The 5,844-nt window shown below is 47.1% G+C and overlaps 1 protein-coding gene across 1 annotated transcript in view; it reads left to right on the top strand.

The window, feature by feature from the left end:
- The first annotated feature begins 6 nt into the window (after window positions 1–6).
- NINL (ninein like) overlaps window positions 7–5,844 on the top strand; it is a 64,565-nt gene continuing 58,727 nt past the window's right edge. Inside the window, 1 exon segment of the mRNA XM_025209286.1 lies at window positions 7–26. The gene's annotated coding sequence lies outside the window, so the exon portion shown is untranslated.

Here is a 5,844-nt window from a genome sequence, read left to right as displayed (position 1 = left end):
TAGCGGAGCGGCGCGGCAGCGGGGAGGTGAGGGCGCTGCGCGGGGAGCAGGGAGCACAGCGCTGGGGGTGGCTGCGCCAGCCCGGGCTCGCGGTCGGGGCCGTCCGGCTGCGCTCTGCTGCCCGCCCCAGGGAAGTGGCCTGGGCGGGCGCCCTCTGGAGAGGCAAGGCAGACGCCCTCGGGGTTGGGGGGCGCATGCCAGAGCGCTGCCGTGCCTGGCTGTTGGGGCAGAAGAAGGTGCAGCTCCCGGCTTGCTGGATGGGGAGGGAGGTCTTCCACCGCCTCCAGCTTTGCATCTGGCAAGGAGCAGGGCCGTGTGCCTGGTGGCAGGAGCCTAAGGAGGGATGTCGGCACTTGCTTTGCGGGTTTTCACTCGTCTGAAAGAGATGGCTTGGTTCCTCGGGTCACATCCCCGTCCCCATATGCGTTTCAGTCCCCAGCTCTTACGTTGTTGTTCGTTCTTCGCATTTGAAGATGACCGTGGCCGCGTCACTTGGTTTGGTTTCTGTGAATGCGTGAATGGCCGATCAGGCCAATTTGTGCTTTGAGCTGTCTATATGGCGCGCTCAACAAGAGATGCCGCTTTGGGTTGCCTGATCAACACAGGGGGCATGGCGCCGTTGTGAGATCTGTGCTGTCTGCGCGCCTGCTCTGCCTCGGCCGTTTTTTTCCGCTCTGGTATGGATGATGAGGCTTCATCAGGTGGAACGATCGTGAGCAAGATCTTCTTGCCAGGACTTCCGGTCAATGCTGAAATGTTTTAAGGATGACTTAAAGGAGTCTTTCTATTCTGGCCTCCCTGAGAGCACTTTCTAGGTAGCTCTTGTATGTAAAATGGAAGGACACGATCCCTTGGAGGTCAGCCCTGTGTTTCTGTACACACATGACATTCCAGCTACTCCGGCCCCAGAGGTACCAGATCTTCAGAGCCCATCCTCAGGGTACATTAAATTAAACCAGCAGCTAGTCTCGCAGCATCAGGAATGAAAGCAGCTTAAATGGTGTTTAGAGCATCAGTTGTGGTGTCTGGGAGCTGATGCCTCCTATCAGAAAGGTGTTCTTAGTATAGCTTGGGCTGGAACAATGTGACTGGTCTAGATTCTGCATCAGAGACAAGGAACTGGTCCCAGTAAAAACCAGGAGCTGTGTTCAGTGGCAGTCAGTAGGTGGCTTGGTGGGAAAAGTGTCTGCTACTTTTTTAATAGGTTACTTATCTAGTATAAATGGTTTCCTCCTTAAAATTGTTTGAAATCAGATTTCTTTGTAAGCTGTATGAGTCATTTCACTTGCAGGAGGCTTGGAGTGCTGCTGTACTTTATGGCCATCCTCCATTCCTTTGGTAACTGTTTTCATTCACTTGGAGTTAAACATGAGCCATTGGGGTTTTTTTTTCCTGGTGTTCAGTTTAGCTTGTGTCTGCTTCTTTCCCAGACCTGAAGATGGGTGCTTTGTGCCAAAATCTTGTCCAACCTCTCTCCCAACCATAGAGTTGGGCCAATAAAAGATATCACAAACAAAAAACAAACCCCCAAACCCTTGCTTCTGGTTCATTTCTATTGCTAAGGCACTAGCTCCTTTGTTCTCATTTCCAGCTCAGTTGTAATAGTCACTGTCATAAGAAATTCCAGGACAAGGGGAGGGGTTTAGCTTGGGTAGGTGTCGGGTATCTTGATACGAATGTGGCTTTATGATGATGTGTTACCAGCAATACTTGATGATTCTATTTTTGTTTCTCTTAAGTTTTACCAAGAGACTTGTTTGGGTGTTTTTGTTTTTTTGTCAAATATTTTACATGAAGAGCTAAATATTGGTAGACATTTTGACAAATTCAACTTTGGTAGGGCCAGGAATTGGTTGATTGGAACAAATGTGTCAACCAATGCTGATTTTTAATTTCTTTGAATCAAGGGGATGCCTGGCAGCATCTGATCCAGGACATGTACTTGTGTGTGTGGTCTTTTTGCAGATAAATCAAGACAGCTGATCCAGAATGTCAAGGGCCAAGCTGTGTCTGTCCTCAGGTTGGCCACACTGAGTAATGGCCTTTGAAAACAGGGCCTTTCTACCCCCTGTCTATAAGAAAAGGAATTCAGTTACATGAAAACCTCAGAATCATCTGAGAGTTTCCCTTGTTCCCACATCAAGACCTCCCTCTTTTTAGTAAGAGCTTTGTGTTTTTTTTTTGTTTTTTTTTGTTGTTGTTGTTTTGTTTTTTTGTGTTGAAGACTGGGGTCTGACACGCTCTCCCTTTGAGCACCTCACCCTTCAAATAATCTGATTATTGTGGGATTACCCATAGCACTGCTTAACTGACCAGAGCAATGGGCATCACAGCACTAGAAACTGACATTCTGGGAATGGGCAGCCTTGCTGGGACAACACCAAAGCATTGCAAAGTCTTCATACCTTGCTGTAAATGCAGGGGGGTCAAATTTATCTGGCCCCATGGGCCACAGACTGGCCCAGCCTACTGGAGCCAGCACACAAAGCCAGGTCAGCACAGACACCTCACACAATGAATGCCCCAGACCAGTCTTGCGTTGTTTGCACAGGGTGCACATGCATGGAGCAGGACCCATGCTAATTTTGGTGTGTGGGGGTCAGTCTGTGGACCCAGTCCAGACTGGTCCTGGAGCCAGCACACAGGACTGGCCCAGCAGGGTGCTGCATGCCCAGCGTGTGCCCTGAACTGGCCCTCTGCGCTGTGTGTAGCACCCGTGATGCCAGGCTTGGTGTGCACTGCATGTGGTGTGCAGGGTTGGTCTGAGTCCCACAGGCCAGATCATATGGCTCCACAGGCCTGATCCAACCCCTGAGCCATACCTGTGACACTCTTGCAAGGGTTGAATTGGAATATTTTACTCCTGATGTCTGCTTGTGTTTTCCTGTTATGTCTCATCTCTTTCTTAGAATTTCAAGTTCCTGGAGATAGCAACAATCTCTTATGTTTGTACTGTACATAGCACAGCGGAGGCCAGTCCTCTTTAGATTGTACCTCATTATTGGAATGCAGTCAGTCGCCACATAGAAACCAGCGTATTAGTTTGCTTTTCTCCTTCCACCTACAGTGTTCTGGCTGGTTCCCTTGTGTCTGTACAACACCTGGCAGACTGAGGATGTCACCAGAGACTCCTGGTTCATAACAATACAGTGCAAGCTTTCCCACGCTGTCCTGACAATGTGCCACTGCCAAGTTTTGGAAAACAACTTCCCCCTCACCCCCCAGCCTGAGGGGTGGGAGTGCAGAAACTGAGCAATTTGGCCCATTCACTTCTTGGCTTCCCTGCAGAGCTTAACCATGTTGCGCTGATGGCTTCTGCAGCATTGGCACTTGTTCAACAGGACTTGGACTAAGACCACTGATCCATTTCAGACTGCCGGCAGTCTGGAATGACTTTTGTCTTCTGATGCTGGAGAGGATTAAGTGGGTGACATGGATGAAAGACTCCAGAACCAATACCCTGAACTGCTGAATCAAGCTGTGTCAGTGAAACAGTAACTTGCAGTTTGTCAAAAGTTGGGGTGGTTTTCCTTCGGGGGGCCTTTTCTTACTCTGTAATGAAAGTGAGCACTCTCTTTTCTACAGCACTTGCAAAATGTAGCACGTAGTGTAGCTCTCCTTCCTGCTGTCACAGCCCCAGGCTTCTGTTTCCATTTAGGTTCAATGGCAATAAGAAGTGGAAGCCCTCAGATCATGTGCTAATAGGGTAATTTCTTATTACTGTTGCATTAGGTTGAACTCAAGTGTGTGTCACTATCCCCTTAATCATTGTGATCTATAGCATAGCAGGCCAAGTTGTGTGCCTGTGTCACTGAGATCTTTATATCCCTATGCATTGTCTGTTAATTGATTAGAGACCCAGTGGTGATCTCTCTGTGAACTCTTAGTTTAGAGCTGAATGCTCTTAAGATAATGAGCTCTTGGATGCTAAATGAAATGTCTCTAACATTGGCTGCCTGGTAACTTTAACATCAGACTCAATTAATTGCTAGATCATTTGCAAACAACCTAAAATAAGTGACCTCTTTGCATGAAGATAATATCTTGTACCTCTCACCTTAGATTCACAGAAAATTAGGGATGGAAGGGACCTCAAAATCATCTAGTCCAACCCACTGCTCAAAGCAAGATCCTTTCCAACTATATCATCCCGGGCAGGGCTTTGTGTACCCAGTTCTTAAATACCTCTGAGGATGGAGAACCCTCAACCTCTCTGGTTAGACTGTTCCAGTGCTTTACTACCCTCTTCGTGAGAGGGCTTTTCCTAATATCTAACTTAAACTTCACTTGCTGCAACCTGACATGGTTATTCCTTGTTCTGTCATCTGTCACCACTGAGAACAGTCTAGCTCCATCCTCTTTGAAATCACCCTTCAGGTAATTAGCTTATCCACTACTCCTGCCAGCTTGGTGTCATCTGAAAACCTGCTGAGGGTGCACTCCATCCCATCTTCCAGGTTCTTGATAAAGATATTGAACGAAACCAGCCCCAGGACTGAACTCTGAGGCACTCTACTTTGATACCAGCTGCCAACTGGACACTGAGCCACTGATTACTACCCTCTGAGCCTGACAATCAGCCAGTTTTCTTTCCACCTTATCATCCATTCATCCAGCCCATACTTCCTTAGCTTGCTTGCAAGAATGTTGTGGGAGACCATAAGAAAAGCCTCGCTGAAGTCTAGGTATATCATTTCTACTGCTCTTCCCACATCTACAGAGCCAGTCATCTCATAATAGAAAGCAATCGGGTTGGTCAGACATGACTTGCCTTTTGTGAATCCATGCTGACTGTTCCTAATCACTTTCTTCTCCAAGGACACCTATACACATGCTGGACATCTGCTCCAATCTGTGCTAATTAGCACACATTGGAGTAGACTCAATTAACCAAGTCTGCTGGAGCATGCTAATTAGTGTGCTGCAGCAGCTTCTATATCCCATCTATTCAGTGTTCCTGCACTTCAAAATGGTTGCAGGGGCATATTAACTAAAGCTCTTCAAACAAGCTTAGTTAAAGTGCCCCCACCACCGTTTTGAAGCACGAGACACTGAATACGCGTGATGCTGTAGGTGCTCTAATTAAAGTGGTTCTTGGAGATGCTCTAATTAAAGTGCTCTTCCCCAGAGCATGCGTATAGATGCTCCAAGTGCTTAGAAATGGATTCCTTGAGAACCTGCTTCATGACTTTTCCAGGGACTGACTGGTCTGTAGTTCCCTGGATCCTCCTTCCTCCCTTTCTTAAAGATGTGCACTAAATTTGCCCTTTTGCAATCGTGTGGGACCTCCCCAGGAGTTTAAAAAAAATAATGGCCAGCAAGTCTGCAATCACATCAGTCAACTCCCTCAGCACCCTTGGGTGCATCATGTCCAGTCCCATGGACTTGTACACATCAAGCTTTTCTAAAGAGTCCCTAATTTGTTTGTTTGTTTATTTGTTTGTTTGTTTTTGTTATTGTTGACTGCTCACCTCCCCAAACTGTGCTACCAGCTGCAGTAGTCTGGGACCTGACGTTGCCTGTAAAGACAGGTAAAAAAAAGCATTGGGTTTGTCAGCCTTTTCCATATCATCTGTCACTAGGTTGCTTTCCCCCCCACATTCACATTTCCCTGACCTTCCTCTTGTTGATGATTTACATATAGAAACCCTTTTTGTTACCTTTCGCATCCCTTACTAGCTGCAACTCCAGTTGCGCTTTGACCTTCCTGACTTCATCCCTGCATGTCTGAGCAATACTCTTATACTCCTCCCAAGTTGTTTGTCCAGGTTACTTCTTGTAAGCTTTCTTCTTTCTTAGATTCATAGATGTTAGGGTCGGAAGGGACCTCAATAGATCATCGAG

The sequence above is a fragment of the Alligator sinensis genome, unplaced genomic scaffold (genome assembly GCF_000455745.1).
Source record: "Alligator sinensis unplaced genomic scaffold, ASM45574v1 scaffold239_2, whole genome shotgun sequence".
Taxonomy (NCBI): domain Eukaryota; kingdom Metazoa; phylum Chordata; order Crocodylia; family Alligatoridae; genus Alligator; species Alligator sinensis.
Note: the sequence above shows the minus strand (reverse complement) of the source record. Positions and strands in the feature narration are given on the sequence as shown.